The sequence below is a fragment of the Protopterus annectens genome, chromosome 1.part0 (genome assembly GCF_019279795.1).
Source record: "Protopterus annectens isolate FY-2018-M chromosome 1.part0, PAN1.0, whole genome shotgun sequence".
NCBI classification, from domain to species: Eukaryota; Metazoa; Chordata; order Ceratodontiformes; family Protopteridae; genus Protopterus; species Protopterus annectens.
The window spans coordinates 364,292,941-364,319,429 of record NC_056725.1 but is presented as its reverse complement, the minus strand read 5'-3'; positions in this window follow the sequence as shown (position 1 = coordinate 364,319,429).

Here is a 26,489-nt window from a genome sequence, read left to right as displayed (position 1 = left end):
ACCGACAACTAGCTATGTCGTGGTCAGGGCCTAAACAAGGAATACAGTAAGAATGGAAATCCTTATGAGGTATTTGCTTCCCACAAGAAATGCAATTATTAACTTTTTCCGACATCGGACTGGAGCAAGAAAAAAGTTTCCCCAACGGGGTACTTAGCTTTGAGAAGAAGTAAGTCTTCGGACTGAAGTATGGAAAAATATCAGGAGTCAGCCGACCGGCACTTGCAAACTGCTTTCACCGCACGGCAAGAAAGACTGGAGAACATGGCGTCGGCTGGCAGCTTTGTACTCCTAGCGCTCTGACGTCAGGGAGCATGACTGAACAGCTGACGCCGGACCCAGACTTTGGAATTCTGGCCAACCGAGGACTGCCTGCCGGCAGGAAGAACCCTACAGTGATGACTGCAACAGTGAAACATGATGAACATCTAAAGAAGGCCTTGTAATTATCCTTAGTGTCTGGTGCAATTTACCTTTCAAAGCGGGTCTTAGATAAATTCATGACTAAACGTAGCTTCTTGCTAGTACTGATCAGAGATGCCTTCCCTTTTTGGGATTGTGCTCTATCATGTAGTAGCCCCCTCCTTTTGTTGTATAGCTTATTTATGGCCAGGGTCCACCAGACTGGTCCCCTGCCTTTGGAGGAGTGAGTCTTGCTTTTATTTGGGATAGCACGATCCATGCATTCCAGTAGGTGCCCATAAAATGTGTTTGTAAAGGATTCTGTGGTTTGAGCCGTATTTACCTCTGTCCCAGGGTCTTTGAAGGATACCACCTCAGTTTGGAGAAGTGTGACGTTTGCTTTTGGTAAGTTCTTCACTGAGAGAACCTAGGATGGTGGAGGGGGCGGGATATGGATGTCCAGTGAGATAAATGTATGGTCTGACCTTACCAATGAGGGGCATACCTCTGGTGTTGGACATGGAGTCCCCATGTTGGTGATGATCAGGTCCAATATGTTTTCCCCTCTTGTGGGTGTGGTAACCAGTTGTGACATAGCATTTTGGTTTAGAAATCCTGGCAACCATTGGGCAAGGGTATTGGGGCTTGAGTAGTATTCCCAGTCAATGTTTCGGTAGTTGAAGTCACCCCATATAATGGTGTTTGTAGAGACCGTCATATTCTCTAGTGTTCCCAGGAAAGCTGAGTGGGGTTCCTGAGTTTGGGAGGGTGGTCTGTAGCAGGCTACAAACTGAAAGGCAGTTTTGCCCACTCTTAGTTGCACATGTATGGTCTCTGATGCTTCCTGCAGTGCTACTAACCTGGAGGTGTGTGTATCTGTGATGTATACGGGTAATCCCCATAAATTTGTTGGTCGGTCCGAGTCTTGTGGCCGAAAAGCATGGTATGAAGTATAACCTGGTAGTGCTGGTGTGCTTTTGCGAGCCTGAACCAGGTGTCTGTTACTGCACAGATATCGACATTCTCCATACTGAGGAGAGTCTTGAGTGCATGCGTTCTGAGGTCTAGACATCTGGTGTTGAGCAGCATTACCCGTAGTTTCTATTACCTTGTATTGTCTATGGAGGGGGGTTTGTCTTTTGAGCCTTGCCCAAAAAAGGCACTGTGGGGGTGGCAACAGCCTTAGCCAGTATTCAAAAGTCCAGGGGTGACAGGAGCAAGCTGTCCATAGCTGAGCTATGTGGCATGTCGAGCATGTCATCCCAGGCTGACAGACACTGGATCCCCTTTGAATGACACCAGTATGTTAGCCAACTGTTACAATTGATCAGCTTGTCTGTATACTGTGCCATCATTCTTGGTGAGGGTAAGATGTTACACAAGGTCAGGGTCATACTGGCCTGGGTTACATGATCAGAGAGCTCCTCTATGTCTCTTGTCATGTAGTCCAGGGAGGAACATCTGAGGTCATTCATACCAGCATGGACAATTATGGAACCATATTTGTACTTGCTTTGGAGTGACTTGAGTGCATGTGTAATGTGGTGGAACCTGACACCCGACAGACAGCTCAGAGTGTCCTTCTCCTTGTTCAGCCTGGTGAGTGTGACATCAGTGTGTCTGACAATAGAGTCAACTATTACAAGTGTATTAGTTGTGTTGTTTAGCCCTAGGGGCAGTGACTGTGTGGCATACTGACTTTGTGAACCATGTGATATATGGGTATTGTTGTGGGGTAGCAGTTGTTTGGGTGCCTGCGTAGGAGGTCTCTGCTGCTTAGGCAGATATTATTTAGAGTCTCCGAGTATGTATTTGTGTGGTAATGTATTTTGTTTGCTGTCGCTATAGGTCTATGTGAGACTGGATTTGTGGTGTGTGTGGTTACCTTCACCACCTGATAGACCGTGCCGGTCATGGGTCGAGAGACCTCAGCCTCCTGTTTGTCTATATAGTTGTATCCCTTACATATATCTGAGTTTGTTGGGAGGAGGTGAGGGTTGTCTGTGTACATAAGGCAGTTGCAACATTGCCTCAAAAGTCCCATATTCACCAGCTGGACTGGAGAGTACACACAAAACCAACCTTTGAACATGCCAGGATATTATGATGACATACTCCCTGTTGACTGATCAAAAGGGATCAATAGGGTGTTAAGTATGTAAAAGAGTATAACAGGGGTTTAGTGCTCAGGTTTGTTGGTGTTTTGGAAAGATTATCTGCGAAGGAGTCCAGACAGAACCATGACACTTCCTTCAGTTATGTCATACATAGCAATGTACACTCATATATGTCCTGAGTCAGGGCCAACTGTACCTGACTGACAATGCCGACATCCTGTCAGACAGGCCCATACATACATACTCACCTCCCACTGAAAAAAGTCCCTATCATCATACCAGGAGATATCACATGTAGAATGGGTAAACAGCTCCTTCCAAAGCTGAAAACATGGCATCAGTTGGATTACATTGTTTCCCTATATGTGTCATAAGTGAACTACAGAACAAACAGACCCTTCACCTGAACAGTGTGTTGAGCCTCACCCTCTCTACAGGATCTGAAACTGTTGAATGTGTTACAGCAACATATGGCACACCCCACAAGTGTTGGTGCACAACAGAATATGGGAACTATAGTCCTATAAGCCTAAGTCTGATCTGCAAGGCCACTGAGTCCATCATGATTGAAGTCATAAACAGAGCTATTGTAAGCCGACAAACACACAGCCCTACCAACTGTGGTATGATCATGGGCAGATCATGGTTCCCAAAGCTGCTAGACTGTTTGCAAGGCAGCCACCCAGGACACACATCGCTGAAGGGAGCTACACACGTCCCACATAGACTCTGAATAGCCCTTTATCAACATCACAGACACATGTTGTATCCACAAAATCAACAACTTGTGCATAAATATGTATTGTCATATGAAGGAATGGCAATTTGTCCACAAAGAGATCACACAAGTCCTGTTCAAGCTGTTAACACCTGCTGACCCACATGGTTCATTCCTGGGATTGCATAAAACAAAGTGCACACACATTACCATGTCCAGTCTGATGATGTCAGCATCCTACAAATATAGCAGGAGAAAAGAAAGCACTCAATAAAGCATATAGCGTGTTATGTTACTGCGTATCTCTGTAGTATCATAACATAGGTAGGGGTTTGAATCTTGCAATTGTTCAGTGTGTGTGTAGGGGGTGTATGTAATACACCCTAAAGGAGAGATAACTATCCCAGTGGAGTGTAGCCTCCCAGACATCTCAAACGCGCAGGTGAAAGCTGCTCTCTCTAAAGCTAAAAACACAGCATCAATGGGATCGGATGGTGTCCCCGGCTGTGTGCTACACGAGCTAAATGAGGAATTAAACCCACACATAAGGCAGCTGTTTAGTCTCAGCCTTACCACAGGATACGTGCCCAAGAAGTGGCGTACGGCAACTGTGATCCCACTCCAAAGGTGCCTCTACGGACCCTGGTAATTACCACCCCATAAGCTTAACAAGTCTAGTCTGCAAAGCTAGGATCATAATGGAGCTCATAAACAAAGATATAGGGGACTTGCAGACATTGGACCCGACCCAGTTTGGCTTCAAGGAAGATCATGCTTTGAACTTGTTCGACTTCTTCAAAACAGTCACCAAGGCCATTGATGAGGAAAGGCAGTCCATACAGCCTACCTTGACCTTGCAAAGGCCAACACAATACCCCACTGGTATTGTAGAAAACTTACCAGCTTAAATGTAAACCCATATGTCACAAGATGGGTTGCAAACTGGCTTAAGGACAGAACCCACAGGGTTAGAGTTGCTGGCGCTATGTCAGACTCCAAGCCGGTCACAAGTAGTGTCCCACAGGGCTCGGTCCTTGGCCCCCTATTGTTCGGCATCTACTTCTCAGAAGTACAGGCCAACATGGGAGGACTTTGGCTGACAAAGTTTGCAGACGACTGCAAACTGGGCGTCATAGTGGAAAGTGCATCTGACACGGATATCCTTCAGCAGGGACTCACGGAAACAGATAGCTGGTGCCAGAGCCATGGCCTGAATTAAATGCCAAAAATGTATAGTCATACCCTTAGGGAAAAACAAGGTAACCCCAAGCTACCATATAGGTGGCAATCCACTAAGCACAGAAGAGGTTATCAGGGACCTGGGGACCCAAGTTGACAGTGGCCTTTCTTTTGACACTCACATTGCTAAAGTGGTTAGAAAGACCTTCTACATTGCCCACCTGATCATGAAGGGATTCACATCCAGATCTAGTGAGGTCATTGTTCCCCTGTACTCTTCACTTATCAGACCAATGATCGAGTACAATGCCCCATTCGGGATGTATCTCACCCGACATCTGCAGCAATTAAAAGGATAAAGGGACTCCAAAATCTGTCATATGCTGCCAGATTGAAGAAACTCCAGCTCTATTCAGTCACATACCGTCTGCTCAGAGGTGACATGTGCCTGACATACAAGGCCATGTCCAACCCGGAATTAATGGACATGCTCCACCTCAAAAAATCCAAATCCACCAAAACCACTAGAGCAAGCGACTTAAACCTTAGCACGGATATAAATAGGATGTGCTGGAGGGATAGATTTATCACTCAGAGACTCCCTATGCTGTGGAATAAAATCCCGGTCCATGTGAGGCAGAGCACCTCGCTGGCTCTGTTCAAGAGAAATCTTGACCTGTGGATGGGAGATCGTAGGTTTACCCCGGGAATCATCTCTGTGTCACTTCTGGACAGAGGCACAACAAACTAATGGGCACAGTATTTTTTCATATAAGGGGTGGCGTAAGCCACAAAAATTTGGGCTAGGCTTATAAATGCCTTAGGGCAGATAGCCTAGTATAAACCTATGAACCTATGAACCTATGTGTGTGTGTGATTTCCTGTGAGAGGACTGCCCTTTTTTGGAGACTGGGCAAACACATTAAAAGAGGTAAACTCCTCTTTGGCAACTCTGATGATGTCAGTATCCCACAAATACAGCAGTGGAAATGAAAACCGCCAGTAAAGCATGTAGCTCGTCATGTTAATGCATGTCTCTCTAGTATCATAACATAGTTAGGTAGGGGTTTGAATCCTGCAATTGCTGAGTGTGTGGGTGTGTGACACTGCTGGTCAATGTGTTGTGGGTTTTGCTTTTACAACTGTATGACATATCAGTAAAATAACAGTATGTGCATTGCACACTTCAGGTATCTGTGTGGCAAATGTACATGTGACTGAATATATCTGTTACCATTGGCAGTCTGTGCTGCTGCTTCTCAGACCTTAGGTCACATATGTATGTATGTGGCAAGGTCAGCCACTGTAGTGATCTGTGGCCTAGGTCATCTGTGTCACACACACCCATGACAGTTTCTATAGAATAATGTGAGTGAGGGTTCATGCCTGGGGTATATGTCAGACATGTTCAAACACAACACAGTCTGTCAATAATGGCCATTCATTATAGGGGTACAACACCTCCGTGGATATGCATACAGACCCCTTCTTGCTTATGTGATGCACTGAGGGACATCAGCATACCTTTGGAAATGTGAATACCAAAGGACAGATGACATAACATGTGGCCGTATGTACACATTGGTACCCCTGCTACATGTTGTGGGCTACTACCAATGTGGTACTGTCAGGATACTATGTATAGTAAATGTGGATGACTATGCTATAGTTGGCTTATAGTTTTACAGCATGGGTTGGTCAACAGGTATCTGTCTGTATGATACCCTTGTGGAGGATAAGTGTCTCATCCAGAGAATGCATTGTAGGCCACTGTATGGATTACCAGATCTGGACGGACATATCCCTAGTGTGTTTGCTTGTACCTAGGACAGCTACATGCCAAACAGGAGTGGTCCCAGGAATGGGTGGCGGACAATACCACTGGTTACTGGTATAGTATAGTACCGGAAGGATACAAATGCTACTGTGTATCCTACATCTGTGTGTCAGTTGTCAAGACATCATCTAACAATTGGGTAGAATCAGGCTGTTGAGGTTATGTATATTACTGGAATGCAAAACAGTGACTGATATAAACAGTATCACCCACAGCATAGTGTCAAACCATGTCATACACACATGTGTACCCAAGTTGTAACATATGTGTAGTAAAATGCATACTGGCCACCAATAGGAAATATGAAGTGTTAACACTGCATAATACAGAGCATGCCACCCTTCCCATGTGTCCACTATGCACATACATGCAGACAGTGCACCTCCACCATGTTCACAAATGTACACCTGCAAATCTGTACTGCTCACATCACACACATACCATCCACTCACCAACACATGCTGCCAGTACCGCACACATCAGCCAAGTGGCACATAGGCTGACAATGCAGTCTTGGAATTAACACTGGTGTAAACAATACTACATTGATAATCATAGCTTTAATGCATCATGCCTGCTCATATATACCTAAAAGGATATCAGTACACTTTGCTGTTGACAACATGCTAACATTGCTACACTGCTATTAGGTCACCCTGTGCATCAGCACCATGTAAGCCTGTTCCTGCATCATTGTCACAGATGACAGGAGGTGGCACAGTTTCATCATATGCACAGGGTGTGTTATTGGTTTGCCAGAGCCTGACAATGACCCATCCAATTGACATGTATGTGTGTGTGTGTGTGTGTGTGTGTGTGTGTGTGTGTGTGTGTGTGTGTGTGTGTGTGTGTGTGTGGGTGAGGGACAACAGTACAGTATGGGTCAATGTCAGTGTAATATGTGTGTGTGTATGTGTTAGCCCTAGGTGTTTGGTATATGTATGTGTCTCTGCATGCACACAGTTCCACCTTGTGGCTGCCAAATACGGGAGGTTGTGGGACAGCCATGACTGTACCTGCCAGGATGTACAGATCACTGTTGCTGGCCATGGACACAGTACCTGTGCCTGGCAAGGGTGCCACGGACAGTATCGGGTACTAAGCCAGACTGGGTACTATTGTCAGAGGCAGAGGGATGTCGACTGGACCCATGTCCCTGCTGGGACTGACCAGAGTCACGTGCACTTGGTCATCTAGTATGGTCTATTGACAGCCCAGCCCCAACATTGCTGGGGCTGGTACTGCCACTATGGGAGTGGCTGGGACTTGTGTGTCATCCATGACGACTGCCAGCTGATGATGTTGCTGGCATACATCCACATCGACGTCTCAGCCATCCTGCACTGTCCTGGCACATGGACATTACATTGCGGAGGACATCTAGTGTCTCCCCCCAACGTCTATCAATGACCTCAGTGTAATTACGGATGGCACCGGCAAGGTCACGGATACTGTCATTGATAGCAGTGTTGTGAGCTGTCTGCGCCCTTAGTCCCTGCCTGGTGTACCATTCCATACGTGCCTGTGCCTGCATTACAGCCCGGAACATACCTGAGGTTGTGAGACCTGTGGAGGCACGTCTGCCAGGGGCATTATGAGCAGCAGTGCTCCCAAGAGAACCCCTGGACATATGCCTATGTGGCACCATTCCAGGTGTCTGGGTATGGCTGCTGTGTGGGGTTGCATGTGCCATAGATACCACACTATCCTGGTCGATGCCTACTGTATGCTGTTCCTCCGCTAAGGCCATTGGTGTTGAGGGATGTAGCGGCAGTATGAATGTGCACATAGATGGGGTGGACAGCTGTGTACTGTCGATTGGCGGACCAATGACAGACCCTGAAAAACTTGCCTGTGCCACTACACATGTGTCATCATGTCCACTATTTGTGGCAGTGACTTCAGGTTCCCTGCTGCACTCATCCAACAATACCTCAGCACCTGTGAGTGGAAGACAGGAAACACACTTCACAATCTGTACAAGATGTTAGCACACATGAAAACACGCACACATGCACACATACACACATGCACACATGAACACATGCACACATGAACACATGCACACAAATACACTACTCAGTCAAGTTGACACACGCACACACACACCAACAGCAATACAGAACATATTCATTAGTGGTTGATGGTGGAGTACAGTATCACAAGGCAAAGAGTCCTATCACACATGTCAGCATGCAGGATGTGTGCTGCTCATCAGCATGCAGTACGAGTGTGGAGAGTCTTTGTTGATAACAGTATACATGTCGTTGATGCATGTGTGTTGTTCAATGATTGGCCTCTTCCTGGAACACAATGCGTACATGGACACAACATTGCTGTGCAAGTCTGAAATGCTTTCCAATGTCCTGTGCACCATCACTCATAGGTATACATACCATGGCTGGATGCACACAACTGTCAGGTGTATAGCAATGAATGCAATGTGTAGTACTGTAGTTACTGTAACTGGATGTAGTTCAGTACCATGAGCCCTCATCAGGCAGCATCATGTGGTCACTCAAGGCCACTAATGTATGTCACACTGGCAACTATCTTGCTGTACCTGACCTGCACCACTTTGGCTACATTAACCATTTCACAGCCAGTTGTTACATGGGTATGTAAGGTGTTCAATAGGGAGCATTGCCTAACATGAATGTGTTGTGTGTTGAAGCATGTCACACCGCCCCATGATAGGCCTCTACCCCTCAGGTATAGTATGTGTGCTGTGTTGATGACATTTGGGATACTGGAGTATGACCTTACAGCAGGTGTCTACATACGCCATGTGTATCATATTAACACTTACTGCATATGACAAAGTGGTGCACGTTGTGTGCATGTGTATTGAAACTGCCTATACAATGTCCACTACAGTGTACTACAATTGGTTGGGATGCTCTGTGTATTGCATGTGTTTGAGGCAGCTACTCATGTTACTGGGATGTGCATAGTCCCACAGAGAACATGCAGAGCATGCATTATGTGTAGGTGTTTTACATGTGTATATGGCCTACAAGTCTCCTATGACATGCACATATTATATGCTATATTAAATGTAGAACACTCACCAGCATGGGTCTGCTGTCTTGCTATCAGACCAGAGGGACCTCAAGGATATGAGACAGTTTTTCAGTGTCAGCAACTATGGCATTGCTGCTGTGTGTTTGCAGTTTTACAGTAGTACAAGAGGTGACAGTCATAGGCATAAAAATTATGTTCCAAATTATCAGTATTGCTTGACACCAGGCTCCACATCTTCTGAATACACAGTACATATCTGATAAATGCATGTTCCAACAATTCAGCTAACAGTAGTCCACAGATATGCCATGTTACCTGCACGCTCTGTATCTACGTGCTGGGTGACTCTGGCCTCCATGATGACACATGTCTGTTGTACTGGTTGGCCAGGAGCCACCATGCTGAGGAGCAGCTCTTCCACTCTGGTGTGTGGGGGGGGGGTGTTGCTGCACCACCACCTATGGTAAGCTGTTGTCTGTGGACATCGGAGGCATGCTGCCAGACATGTCTGATTAAATCACTGCAGTGATGTTGTACCTGCTCATAAGTCCGGTTATGCATGCCTACATCATTCACCCGACAGACAACATCCTGCCACAGTGCAGTGTGCCCATGCTGATCCTGGCTGGATCTGGAGAACAGCAGATTGTGGTGATGTATCAGGGCATCAAAGATGACTTCCTCCTCTTCAGGGGAATAGGCAGGTTTCCTGTTGTGAGACATATCCCTGGAAGACAATAAAACAGTAATTGTGAGCAAGTCCTGTGGCACACTTAACATGCTAAAGTACAGACATCAATGAAATGCCATATATAGCAACCTACTGGCTGTCAGTAGATACACACTTTTAATACCACATATGACTGCTCAGCCCACAACTGCCTGACAGTGCCTGGCACATACTATATACCAAACCATGTTCTGCACAGCAACAAAGTGAAACCAGTATGTAAGACTATACAACAGTACATGGCACACTGTATGTTACACAATGCACCACCTAGCCACAGAAGGTGTATATGAAGCGAATGCATGCAGACATTTGTCATCCATTGAAATGAATGTAAAGTACAGTTACAGTACTACCAGTATACCACGCTACTTGTTGATAGCAAACCCCTCAGTAACATATGTGCACATTCATCACTATAGGTGGCATACTGCTGTACTACACTATACATGTTGCTAGATATGCACTGATATCCTGTGACACACATACCACCAAGGCCATGTTACAGGCATACCCACACACACATCAGACATACCTACAAGACACAAAGGTATGGCAACCCAGATTAGTTTTACCTGTGTAACATACAGTACTGTGTCAGCACCTACAAAACCTCATGCCTGAGGTATGTAATATGTGAGAACTACAAGTAACAAACAAAACAGTATTTCCAAGCAATGTGGATCTAAACCATACTGTGCTGTTTAGGCCTACAGATTCAGGTAGTACTACAGTTTAGACGGGATTGTATTCACTAGTGTTAACAATCAATAAGCATACATGTACTGCTTTAGCCTACAATGGCACACTCTGGTCAACACCATGGGACTATGTCACACCTTATGTCATACTGATTTTCCTGCCTAGCAATAGCATAAGTATCTTTTGCTGGGATAGGAGCTACAACACTACATACCATGATATACACAGTTTCCCACTAGGCTATCACACATATGCACAACTTTGACACATTCGCCTACACATTCACCATCACACCCAGTCAACCTCACATAGCAAGTAATGCAACAAGTACATGCATGTGTGTATCGGGTCCTAGGTAGCTAATAGGCTATTATCCATAGGGCCTATGGAAGCCTAGCCATATGGTACCCTGCCCTTCAACACCCATGTAAAGTAGGTTCATGTGCCCCTGTCATGCAGAGCCAAAGAGGTGATTCCCGGGTTGTGTTTCCTATCTCACATCCAATCATCATGATAACTGCTAATGAGGACCTTCATTTGCTATTGATAGGTAGTTAGTTCTAGAGTATGGTATGTGTCTGATATGATAACGTACCACTCCATCATGTTCTGCTTTTTGAAGTTACAGGGTTTAGATCAGTACAGTGGCACTGTAATTATCAATAGGGACACTACTGTCCACCTGTGTCTAGTAGTCTCTTCTCACACTTTCGGTGTTGCGTAGACTACCACCTATGTGGTAGTTCATGGGGACAGGGTTTTTAACAAAAGCGATGGCAATACGTTTACAACATTGAGCTTGAGCGTACATATGAACATCCATTGGTGTACATATAGATATACATATAGGCACATATACAGCCCACCTTACATGGTGGGAATATCAATTATGCAAAGGTTGAGAGGGATGCAGTTATGTAATGACACTGCACAGTCTTGTGCAGAATGCATGGAAGGTATTCTCAGCCCATGTATCTTTAGCAGGACCCCCTATCTGGAATACTAAAAACCTAACAAATCATACCCATGGCGTTTAAACACCACATGTCATGTGCCAGCACTGTATGCTGTCTTGTTTGCCACACACTACAACCTACATATAAATATGCACATAACAACCTGCACCAACATATAAATGTCCACCCTTCACAAACAGTTGCAGTATGTCCCTTGCTCTATGCACATGTTCAGATGCTAATTTATCAGACACATAAATATCTCTCCATATGTGTGTGCCATACACACACAGGGTCCACACTGTTGTAAGTCCATACACCTCACGGATAACCTGTTGGGCCTTGCGACAACATGGACAGTTGTCACATTTGTGCATACAGTAATAGTACAGGGAGTATATATAGCTGCAAATGCTAACATTACTATACTAGCCTGGTACAGTAGTTGCCAATGCTACGCTACACATTATGTGACTATCATGCATGTCTTACTCTGTCACATCCAAGTTATGTAGGTGTTTGCACTACTCCCCCAAACTGCCATTATACGCAGTACTGTACAGACCATAGATGACATGTTCAGATGTTCGACATATAATGCTGAGCTACTTATGTCACAGTTATGTCCCACTGCACACAGCTACACACTAATTTGTCCATGGCAGTAGTTATGCATGACATCACTGCATATATACCTACTGCTACCACATATGCATGTTTCAGAGTATGTACAGTACTATTCATAAACATCTACTACTTGCCGGTAACTACAAATCTGTTACATACCTGTTACTCACTTTCAGGTCCGTCTGTGTATGCTTTGACAATTTTTTTTTTTTATTTATTAAGTAAAGTTTTTTACTAAAGTGTTATTATTGGTTATTAATTAAGTGTTTTTTTCTTAATTAATGTATTTAGGTTATAATTAAGTAAATATATTTTTTACTTAATTAAAGATTTCTTTATTAAGTAATAAAGTTTGTCACTACTCTGCAGGAGTTCTAGAGTTGCTGACACATGCAATGTAATGATTGCATGTGGGGATAGCAAATACAGTCTGCTTTTATAGGTATCTGTGCATGTGCATGTGATGCACCTCTGCATCAATTGGTTCCCAGCATTTGGTAAATGCATACAGCCTGCTGTGTGGTAATTGCAGTGCTCACTGCCATAGCAACCAAATGCTATAAATTGCTAAGGTATGTAGGCATAGCCCTTTCAGATTTCCAGAGTAGGGCCCATGCTTGTTTGCTGTGGACACTGTTGTGTAAGTCAGAAGGTTGGTATACTTCTTATATCTGAAGCTAGAGGTGTAGACAGTGATGTACATGTTGTACTCAAACCTGACTGTTGCCACTTGCAGTACAGCGCTATCAGTGTAGAGTTTAACTCACCCCTACAAATGCTTACACAACATTTATGTGACTATGTAGTTTCTTTTCTACTCATATAATTAACTGCCATACAAACGTAGTTATTGAGAAGTATTCTTTTGGCACATGAACTGTTTGTGAACTGTTATACTGTGAATATTAATGTACTCACTTCTGCAGGGTTTGTGGTTTTATTGTTGACATTAGCACAGGGTTCACAGGACAACTGGACAATTCCAGTACTGTGTATGCCTCCCTACATCCTTGGTAGACCCTAAACACAATTGTGTTGGGGGGGGTACTGACATACAGAGAGCATTATGTATTATTGTGTGAATGTTATCTTACTGGACTTAAAGGATTGGTGTGTATCTGTTAGTTTATCAAGGCAGGTGGTCTGTCTGCATAGTTCCCAACTGTGGACCCATCCAGATGGTAGTCAAATGTTACACTGTTATTCTTTGTTTGTGCAACCCCCAGGTGTTTTCATCACTGGTACAATGGCATTGTTACAGTCAATTGCTACCAGAACATGGCTACATCCTTTGGTATTTCTGTGTTGCACTCCTACATAAGGGTATGCTTGTGGAGGTCCTAGCAAAGCTATTTGCAGAGTGTGTAACAGCAGAATAGCTGATATGCCTGTGTGTTTATGCCTCTGCCAGGCCTATGAAACACTCAGATACATCTTTGCATGGAGTCAGGAATAGGTAGTTAAACGTGAGGTACACCTTACACATAATAGAGACAGTAAGTGTAGACTTGAGTGAAGCAGTGCATATGGATTAGTACTCCTTTTATGAAGTACAAGCGGTGTCTACTGTTATTATTATCAGTATTCATTGTGTAATACCCCACCTTTCTGTCTGATGTTGGTACTTTTCAGAGGGATTCAGAGGGACACAGCTAAAATATGTTTCACAATCAGGGACATCTCTGTAAAGTAGTCACAGTTAGGTAGTATGGCCTCTTTATTTACATTATTTGCTGCTAGAATGGCTGCTTCTCATATCACACTCATGTAATGCATTCCACAACAATTGCTGGTAAAGATCCACAGAACAAGCTTTGATTTATAGCCTTCCTATTTTTCCTTTACATTCAGACATTGTAATGCATGATATATTTATTTCAGCACCAGGTTATTGTATATCTGCTGTGGATTAGTGGTAATTCATGCAGTCTAGTGTGTCAATGGTCTGGGGTTCAAGACTGACAGAGGTATTTTATTTTGCTGATGAGCAGAACAAGGGCCCTGACATAGAGTGACTAAGGCACTTTTAAGCAGTTGTAAGCGGGTTTGCATGACACTTAGCTAAGCGCACACATGCGCAGACTTGCTTAAACCCACTTACTACTGCTTAAAAGTGCTTACTCCCGCTAACCACCACGCTAATTTCTTTGAAAGAAAAGAAAATGGGGAGATAGGAAAGTGGTGAAAAAGGGGGCACAAAGAGGGAAAGACAGTAGGAAAACAAGCTCGGGATGTGCAGGACGGGTGTAGGGAAGGTCCATAGCTGCCCATTTCTTTACCAGCAACAGTTGTGCATATACAATAAATTTGGAGTGAAATTTGAAACCTTCCACCCCTGAGAGAGGGATGAGGACAACAAAGTATGTTGTACTGCCAATTATAATTATCAGTTTACATGTCCAGCGGACATGTGTGCGAAATGAGCAGCTATGTATGGGGCATAATTTTTTTGTGGGTACAGATTGCCCTTTTTTTTTTTTTTCAGGTGAGATTGGAAAGTGAGGTAGAGGAAGTAGGTACATTTGGGGAAGTAGGTTGGGGAGGTAAACAGACAAGACAAACAAGACGCATACAGGGGCGGTGTATGACACATGGGCTGGGTGAACACAATTGACGGGGACGGGTGTTTGGAAATCGCAAGCCCATGAGCTCACAGATGGTAACAGTGGAACTGAGATCCCCACCCATGGGCAGTCACCACACTTCACAGCCCCGAGGGTGGCTGTGCTGGGGGCTGCGTAGGACGGGCAGGCTCACCCAGGAGACACACCACTCTCGCCTTGAGCTGGCATAGGGGATCAGCGACTGAACGCTGTATCTCCCTACGCACCACAACCCAGACCCTTTGAAGGGTGACAGACGGCCCTTCTCCACCCACGCTTGCACAGGGGGAATGAGCCCCATCCCCTGCAGCGCTTCCACCCAAAGGTGGCACAGGACCAAAGGAGGCGGGGAGCCCAGGCTGGGCACCGGACCTGCTGGTTCCAGGTGCACTCGCCAGCTGAGGAGAGACAGGTGGGTCCGCTGGGACCGGCCTTCCCATACGTTCTGTGATTAGGTGTGTTTAATTACAACATAAACAGCAACACTCCAAATTAGTTGTAATAGCATGCAGTAATATTCCCATTAACCCAACACACCAAGGTTCCAACAGTTGAACAGTAAGCATAATACATGCATATACCGAAAAACAGTGGACATTCCAACAGCATGCAGGGATGATTGGTGGCAACAGGCCACCATGATTGTAGTGTTTGAACAGGGCACATGCATCAAAGTGAATGCAAATATTTATAGAACAATAGGACATATGTCCCAACAAATGTTTTGAGATTACACATACCCATTGAGTTGTGGAATTGCATTGTTTATGCACATACAGTAGGGTGTAGAAAGAAACCTCAATTAACATCTTATAAGTACTTTTACTCTACACTACTTTCCTGTTGACTGCAGGTGTATATCCCCTACATGTATTATTACACTTGGCAATATGCATTAGGTTGTGTAATGGGTTTGGCTAGTTCATTATATATCTGACCTATATCTGTCATACTAACTGTCCAAGATGCAGATGTTACTGCTACATATTTATTGATTGTATTTATATTTCTTTATCTACATATCTGGATGTGTTCACATGACATTTTTAGTTAGATTTGTACAGAACCCTACATTTCGTGTAGCACACTCACATTTCTAGGGTTCTAATTAACAAGCTACTCATGTGCCAGATTTACTTATGCATGCCAGTCAGTAACTGACTGTTGAGGACTGTATATATGCTTTATAGCTACTGGCACTTCCATCAACCACTTTACATGGGACTTCCCAACTGTGGGTTGCCAGCACTTATTAAAACAGTACTATTTGTATAATGCAAGGGTACAACAACATTTCAAAGTAAGTGACACAGACACACTCCAGGTTTTATACCTTTATTAATTACATTACACACTTTTCCACAGGCTCTCTCCTTTATTTGATATTACAGTGCACATGGAAGACATATTCAAGACATATTATACCTTTATTAATAGGTTAGAGCACTCCTTTTCAGGCTCGCTCACTTATTTTATATGACAGTACATGCAGAGATATTATTCCGTTCATATTTTACCTTTCTTAATGGGTTACTACACTCTTTTTCTGGCTCTCTGACTTATTTTTTATAACAGTACATGCAGAGGAATTATTCAGGGAATTTTGTGGCTGTATTATTGGGCTACAAGACTTTCTTTCAGGCTCTCTCACCTATTTTATATAACAATACATATAGAATAATTACTAACCTGCCTGGTGGCACAGCCTTAGCAGCCTATCCGCATAGGCTTGCTGATTCGCAGCATGGACACCTGCAGCTGTGAAGTAAATGAAGGGATATTGAGACATACCCATCCAGTATACAGAATCTATTAGCATGTCTTACATACTGCATTCCATGGCTACCTACTCAGTATTGGGGCATCTTGCATCCCACGGGCCTCCTGTATCCATTGGTTCAGTAGGTCCTGCTTCTGTCTCTTCAGGTCTACATGGTGGTGACGGACCTGCTCACCAGTCCGAGGAACGCCTGTGACACTGGTGAGGTCATGAGCTAACCGGTTCCAAGCCTCTGCCTTGTACTCCGTCCCTTAGAACTGGCCCTGCAGGAGTCTTGACTCATGACAGTGGACAAGGAGCCAAACCATGTATTTCGACTCCTCGATGCCCCAATGTTGCACTCTAAAGCATGTACCCTCTCCAGCACCAGCCATTCTAACTGCAGATGGGAGCTACAATCAGTTATGGCAAGTATTTCCACCTATGGGGCTTAAATATGCCGTATTTCCTGCACTTTTTTGTGATTAACCATTTTTGAAAACTCTCGGCTGAATGTAGACCTGCTTAGTAATGATTAATCTACCATATATAAGTATATGTATGTTAACAGTGGCTGTTTATCCTAAGCTGTCATGGCTTAGTGGTTCAGTGCTTTGATTATGGTGCACAGAGTCCTGGGTTCGAACCTTGTCATTGCATTTTATTTTACTACTGTCCAGACAGGCTAGGGGGTGTGGCTGTGTTTAGGCAACTTTGCACTATGTTGCTCCACGTTGCCCTATGGTGCGCTGGTTGGCACGGCGTTCACCTCTGCACAAACCGATTGTGCTGGGTAAAGCACTATTTAACTATGGGCAACTCTATTGCATTGGGTAAAGCACTGTTTACCTATGGGCAACTCTATTGCGTTGGGTAAAGCGCTGCTTAACTACGGGCAACTATATTGCGCTGGCTAAAGCGCTGCTTAACTACAGGCAATTATATGTCAGGATCCTTTATAAATACATATTTTGTCCACTGATACATAGGCCATTTCAATGCTTTTTACTAAAACTTTAATCATATATGTCAGGAATTATTTCATGTACTAATTTAGAACATAAATAGGAAGGGGAGTTGTGGGACTCGAACCATGAATGCCTCCTCTTTGTGCGAACGCTCTACCATTACACTATTGCTATTTGGCATAATTTGCATAAACATTCCTTCTTATGCTCTTTCATGTTGGGATTGCTAACTGCAGCTAAGCAATGAGCACACCCGCGCACACACGCGCAAATACGGGCAGCTATATCGGGAATTTTAGAAAAAAAAATAATCTTTTACTTTTTATAACTGTGCTGGGGGTTTACAATGTCAGGGAGTGCGGTGTTGGGTACATGGACATTTGAGTGGACTCACTCTTGTGTGTTGATATTTTGCATTTCGGACACTTGCAGGGGCATGGACCTTTAGACTCCTCGGCAGTCAGACACGCCCCCTGCTTTCCTGCACAGTATGTGTTAGACTTGTCAGCATGCCCTCATGAATGTTCATGGCATGCTGATGTCATACCGTTCAACTGCAGCCTCCGAGTAAGACTTATTTAGTCTTACACGGAGGGTTTGTGAATCCGGGGATCAATGTTATCATAGAATATGGTATAACTACTATAATCAAACTAAAAAAAAAGCAAAATGTTTCTTCCAACAATAACTTGAAATGGATTTAACATTCATATCATTAAATACTAATGGCTTAAATAATGCAAATAAAAGATTAAACTTATTAAAATATGTAAATCTTTTTTTTTTCAATAATAATTCTTTATTATTTTCCACCTTAGTCATACAAACATTTGACAGAGAAATACACAGGTAATTTCCAAACAAGTCTTCTAACAACATTCTTACAACATATATATACACTATTTACATGAATGCTTCCATATTTAGCATAAAGTACATATAAAGATTCTTATCTGCAGAGATATTATCTTGTAATAATATGGTTCCTGATAGGGTTGGGTTTTATACTATATATAACAAGGGAGTTTTCTGTGTTTGGTGCATTAAGCTAATATAATATTGAAAATTTGTTCCCAAATCTTCAGATTATTTAGATGTTTGCTGTGGTTATTGATAACATATTTGTGGGCTAATATATGTTTTATCGCTAAGATCTTAAAATTGTCCCAAGAAGTTTGAGATGGGTTCAGCCAATTTGTAGCTATGTAGAGTTTCATTACCAGGAAAATATTCATAAGTATGATAATCTGGGATCTAGATCTATTATTTGGAGGGATATGTAATATCATAAATTCCCAAAGAAAGCATTGAATTCTGATATCCCATCTTTTGTAGTTGTAGTTTTAAGGAATTCCAAAGTTTATATTAAAATATGTAAATCTAAATAAGGTGCAAGTAGTATTTCTCCAGGAAATGCATTTTAAGACTATTGATAGCTTTACTTGGAACCCTAAGGTCTGTACAGTCTTATCTCAATCCTATAAAGCAAAGACAAAAGGAGTATCAATTTTCTGGAAGAAAAACATAATCACTCCAAAAGTTATTTATAAATATGAAGACAAAGAAAGTCTACTATCATTTGTTATAATTAAATTTAATAATAGAATATGGACCTTAGCTAAGCTATATTGGTTCCCAGGAATTGGAACAGGAACGGTTAAAAGACACCTAGATTTTATTTCCAACAATTATAAAGGAAATCTTATACTGGGAGGAGACTTTAATTGTACCTTAGAAGCTTCTGAAACCACCAAGAAGTCTTTTTGCACAGCAACTATTTGAAAATCCTTAACAAGATGGATTCATTCATTTCATTTAACAGACACTTTTAAAGTAAAAGATGATAAATCTTTATTATTTTCCCATAAAGACCATAGATATGGAACACAAACCAGAATAGACAAATTATTCATAGTTCAAGATTTACAAACAAAAATCCTCAACTTCTCAATAGTTCCAGGCCCCTTCTCAGATCATGACTCTCTGATAATGAAGCTCCAAATAGAGTTTAAACCTTTAATTGTCTCAACTAGAAGTCAATCAATTATCATGAAAATGAAAGAATTCAGACCCTGGATGTTGTCAAAACTACAATTATTTCTTGAAATTAATAATACAACAGAAATCAGTAGGGTCATGGTTTGGGACTCATTAAAAGCATATTTATTTAGTAAGACCCTTAGCTGGTACAAAAACAAAGTTAGAGAGTGGGAATCTGAACCATTAGACTTGCAAACCAGACTCTTGACAGCAAAATCTAAAAACAAATCAGAATTGCCCAGAAGTCAAAAAAGAAATAGAGGAATTAAATAAAAAATATAATGAAATTCCAACACACAAAACTTGTCTAGCCTTGGAAAAATTAAAAATAGTACAAACTAAAAAATACCATAAAAACAAATAAACCAAAATGGCTTCAGTGGTGAAAAAACGATCCACTAGGCATATAATATAATACAAAGCACTTTATTAACAACACACACAGAGGAACAAATAAATAAATGAATAATACTAATCCAAATAGACCAAATCTAAGTGCTTTCGTCTCCTGTGTAGGAGACTTTTTCAAGAACAGAGCATGCCCAACAACTGAAAACATTTACACATCCTTAATTAAATTTCAAACCAAAACACCAATCATTTTCTATTTCTACTAATTAATCCATTAGTGTAAGGTGTAGTAATTAAAGGTGTAACACAATAAAATATGCAATAAAATATGCAGTTCTACCACAACCAAACAATACAAATATTAAAACATATATGTGTGAATACTGTTTATGCAATACAGCCAGTTGTCATGAAATTAAAAAGTATATTAAAAGGTATATAACTAATTTACTTGTATTAGGTTTTACAAGTGCATACACATATGCACATGCTTATGTAACCTATTCACCAAAAAACATGAATATATGAATGAAGGCGTATCTTTATAAGTAAAAGTGTATGTGTGAGTATTTATAACTTATATACGCACATAAAATTCATTTTAGAGGATCAGAATGCACATAATTAATATTCATTGCCAACAATATACATATGTGTTGGTATCATAAAAGATTAAAAAAAAACATAATAAATAAATGAGTGTAAATGTATTTCTAATAAATTAATAAATAAATACATGAACCTATTATGTTAAACACTTAAAAATTGTTGAATAACCACCAATGTTAAAATACAACGTATAACAAATTTACCTATCTAGGGCCTTTAACTTCAAAAAACAAGTAATTAAAATGGAATCATTCAGGCCTGGCCATTGAGTAGCATTTGTTCTTAATTGCCATAAAGCTTCATTCATTTCCAAATATAATGGCCATGGTCCACCCCTTGGATTTACTTCCATATGTTCTATAACAGTAAATTTAAAACCATGATCCAGCCATTCATTACAATGCCTTGCCAAAACATTTATATCCTTTTTTAGTTTAATGTCCTCAAGTGCTCATAAATACGGGTCTTTAACTTTCTTTCCATTTCTCCAATATAGAAACAGGTGCATTTGTAACAAAAAGCACAATAAACAACTCTTTCAGTGTTACAACAACATTTTTTCTTCAAGGTAACTCTAATGCCATTAATGTTAAATTTCATGCCTTCCATTATATATTGGCAATACTTGCAAGATCCGTATTTTCTCATGCCCCCAATATTATAAACTTGGGTATTGTTTTCAAGTATGTTTTTGAGGGTCTGACCTTTTCTGTAGACTGCAATAGGTCTTTCTCCTATACATTGTCTGATTTCATTACACGAGGTTAAAATAATCTAGTTCTTCTCTAAGATTCTTAATATGTCATGACTTTCAAGGTTATATGTGGTAATAAAAGCACAACGGTAGTTGGTTTCTAATAATATTGGATTTTCAAGACTCATATTATAACCATTATTCTGTATATTATTATTAAAGACCATTTGTCCATCTACTTCACTCTGTGTTTTGTTGTATTGAATACCATCAACCATTAAAATAGCTTGAAAGAAACCCCTTTCTCTTTTATTAACAACCTCTAACATTACATTGTTTACTAAATCACTTGGAAACTCTCTTTTTATAAACATTTCTTTTAGTAAATCACACTCATTCAGAAAAGTGTCAAAGCAAGATACCATATGGGTCTCTGCTATAAACTGACCTTTCACTACTGCTCTTTTCTGTTTATAAGGGTGCACACTGTCAAAATGTAAAAAACTATTAGAATAAGATTCCTTTCTATATATTTCTGATACAAATTTTCCTAACTGTCTATCCTTTAATAGTCTAATATCCAAGTATGAAATTTCCTCTTCACCAATGTTGTGGGTGAATTTAAAAAAGAGTGTTGAATTATTAATATAAATTAAAAAATCATCAATAAGGTCCCCTGGACTAACCAAAAAGATGAACATATCATCCAAAAATCTGACATACATTCTACAATAGTTAAAGAAATGTGATTTAAAAACAGCTCTCTTTTCCCATTGTAGCATCACCATATTAGCCTAAAGGCCACCACAAGGGGAACCCATAGCACACCCACCATTTGAATAAAAAATTCTTTGTTAAAAAATATACAATTATTTTTTAAAACAAGATCAAACAGTTGTTTGAACACATTAATTCTGGGTTGGGGTATCCCTTTTTCAAGTAAATAGTCACATACCCATTCAACCCCTGTATCATAAGGTATTGAAGTATAGAGGTCCTTAACATCAATGGTTATGAAGAAGCCACTCTCGTTGAATTCTAAGTTATTAATTCTCTTCAAATATCCCATGAATCCCTACATATGTTGGCCTCTTCAGCCACATACATTTTTACGTTAATGGCTAGATATCTAGCTATAGGATAAGTAATAGAACCTCGTCCATTAACAATAGGATGCATTTGTGGGTCAGACATATTTTTGTGCATTTTAGGCAACCTAAAAATGCATTGGGTAACAAGGTGGTGAACAGATAAAAAATTAAACTCATCGATTGGCAAAAAACCTTCAATAAATAAATCATTCAATTCATTCCTAATCTTATTATATGTTTGATTCAATTTATTTAAATTATTTTTTCTATAAGCATCACTCATTAAAATTTTTATCATCCTCTCATTATAATCACCTGTGTCCATAATTACAATACCACCACCCTTATCAGGTTTTATCATTCTTATATCCTTATTGTATCTTAATTTGTTCAAACTATCAAATTCAGCCTTATGCAAATTAGAAAAATTAACATTTTTTTCTAGATTCCTGACATCAACTTAACATATCTTATCAAACATTGCTATAGAAGGATGTAAAGGTGGATTATATGTACTTGAAATATGCAGTGGGTTACTAACATGTTCTACAGCTCTAAATAACATATTTAGATTCAGTTTTCTTACAAAGAGATGAAGATCCACTAATGTACGTGCAGTATCAAAATTCTTCATAGGCACAAAAGTTAAACCCTTGGACAATAAGTCACAATCATTCACATTTACCTCCAAAGAAGAGAAATTATATACATTAAAATCACCTTTCATATTTTTTTAAAATTGAACAATTTAATACATTATTGACCTGTGCATTCAATTCCAACCTCGGCGTCCCCCCTTCCCCCTCCAAAAAAATTATGCTTGACCTCCCGACCTCTGTTCACTGTAAATGAAGCCGGACTTTGCTGGTTCTAATTGTACCTGAGTTCATTATGCCTAATTACAAACTCCATATATTCATAGCCATGCATGTCAAAGAAGAAAAGTAACTCTTTGTGAAAATCAGAACCAGCCATTAAACCTGTGGGAAAGCAGCACATGCGCAAACCCTTAGGTACTAATTTGTGTCTCAAACACTCTCTAAAATAAGCATTATCAAGTTGGGTTTTTTTATTTTTAGTAAAATATGATCTAATATCTGTAGGTTACATCCATAACTAACAGTACTTACAGGTTCATTGTATGACAAAGTTGTTTCTTCTCCCAACCAGTCATTCATGTTAGTAGGGAAGTTGAAATTAGATTAATTACCACCACAAGCATTTCCTCTAGTAAAACAGCTGTTGTTCTGTAAACGCTGATCAACATTTGTCACCTGCAATGCATTAGACCCTCCAGCCTCATTTACACAAACTTCAGTGCCATGCACATTAGAATTAACAATTCTATCACCTCCTGGTGGTATTCCAGTATTACTGGCATCCAAAAAAGAAGAAAACTAAGTTCCTTCAACACCACAGTCAATGGCAGCAGTAGTGACTTCCTGGTTGTGTCCTCCATTCAGAGCTGACGTCATACGGGCTTGCTCAATTGCATCAAGCCTCTGTGTGATCTGTTCAAGTTGTTGAAGTATAGAGTCGATAGATTCATTTAACAGTGGAGAATATAGTGGCTGGGAGGATTCCATCCCTTGTACCTCCGAAGCCATAAACAAAAAAAACTGTACAAACTAAAAAAAGCTGTAAAAACCAATAAACCAGAATGGCTTCAGTGGTGAAAAAATGATCCACTTGGTGTATAATATAATACAAAGCACTTTATTAACAACACACACAGAGGAAAACAAAAATAAATAAATGAATATTACTAATCCAAATAGACCAAATCCAAGCGCTTTCATCTTAGCTCAATCCTATAGAACAAAGACAAAAAGAGTATCAATTTTCTGGAAGAAAAACATATTTAATCCAAAAGTTATTTATAAATATGAAGACAAAGAAGGTCTACGAGCATTTGTTATAATTAAATTTAATAAGAGAATATGGACCTTAGCTAAGCTATATTGGTTCCAAGGAATTGGAACAGGAATGGTTAAAAGACAACTAGATTTTATTTCCAACAATTATAAAGGAAATCTTATACTGGGAGGAGACTTTAATTGTACCTTAGAAGCTTCTGAAACCACCAAGAAGTCTTTTCGCATAGCAGCTATTTCAAAATCCTTAACAAGATGGATGTATTCATGTCATTTAATAGACACTTTTAAAGTAAAAGATGATAAATCCTTATTATTTTCCCATAAAGACCATAGATTTGGAACAAAAACCAGAATAGACAAATTATTCGTAGTTCAATATTTACAAACAAAAATCCTCAACTTCTCAATAGTTCCATGCCCTTTCTCAGATCATGACTCTCTGATAATGAAGCTCCAAACAGAGTTTAAACCTTTAATCCTCTCAACTAGAATTCCATCATATATCATGAAAATTAAATAATTCAGACCCTGGATGTTGTCAAAACTACAATTATTTCTTGAAATTAATAATACAACTGAAATCAGTAGGGTCATGGTTTGGGACTCATTAAAAGCATATTTATTTGGTAAGACCCTTAGCTGGTACAAAAACAAAGTTAGAGAGTGGGAATCTGAATCATTAGACTTGCAAACCAGACTCTTGACAGCAAAATCTAAAAAAAATCAGAATTGTCCAGAAGTCAAAAAAGAAATAGAGGAATTAAATAAAAAAATATATAATGAAATTCTAACACAGAAAGCTTGTCTAGCCTTGGAAAAATTAAAAATAGACTCATTAGACACCTCCTTCAGATATCTACACAACTTATCTACAAGAATTAAAATACAATCTAAAGCAAATAACATTAGCAGTATATATCATGAAAAGAAAGGGAAAAGGCTATCAAATATAGGTGACATCGTTGAAGCTTTTCGGTTCCATTATACGGAACACTTCAAAAAAGAAGATCTAGATACCAACCAAATAAACTTAGATACAAACCTTATCAATATAAAAAAAATTCCCGAAAACTTAACTAGACCTACAAAAAACTATATCCTACAAAGAAATTGTTGACAAGATAAAAGAAAGTAAATCTAACAAAGCTCAATTTACAAACTCTTCCCTTCAACAGTAATCTCCCTTTTTCATAAAACTTTGCTAGAAGTCCAGTCAGAAGCAAAAATACCACCGTCATGGAAATATTCTCTCATAACACCAATTCTAAAAGATAATAAACCATCAGACCTTTGCACTTCATACAGACCTATATCATTACTGAATAATGATTGCAAAATATTCATGTCAATACTAGCTAACAGAATGAAAATCCCACTTTCAAAGACAATTAATAATGATCAAACTGGATTTTTATATAACAGGCACACACATGATAATATTAAAAGGATACTTACTCTTATAGATTATGTGAATAAAGAATATAAACCCTTGTAATCAGATTAGACATAGAAAAAGCCTTTGATTCCCTCAACTGGGAATATCTATTTAAAACTTTAGCATTATTTGAATTTCCCCCTCCCTTCATCTTATTACTAAAAAACATATATATTAATAACTTAACCTACATTAAATTAAGTCCTTTCATGTCAGAATCTATCCATATAACGAAAGGTACTAAACAAGGATGCCCCCTTTCTCCTATTTTGTTTGCTTTGGCTATAGAAATACTTGCAGAAATAATACGCAATAATCCAAGAATAAAAGGAATAGAAGTCTATGATCAGTACATATCTAAAATAATGCGTTTTGCTGATGATATTTTATTAACCCTATCAAACTCCAGAGAGTCGTTAGGAGAGCTAGACGAAGTAATGGAGAAATTTTATAAGATGTCAGGTCTACACTTTAATAGATCAAAATCAAAATTTATATTTTTAAATAAGAAAAAAAAGAACTACAAGTTACAGATAAATCCATCATAGGAAAACAAGAACTTACGTTAAATTATTTAGGAATAGTGTTATGCAAAAATATAAATGAAACAATATTAATAAATTATAAAAACATTATTGAAACAATAAAAATATATATAGAAAAGTGGAACAAAATTATATTAACTTTTGAAGACAGATTGCAATTAATAAAAATGGTCTTATTGCCAAAAATACTATATGTAGCATTAGCAATACAGTTAATTCCTGAAA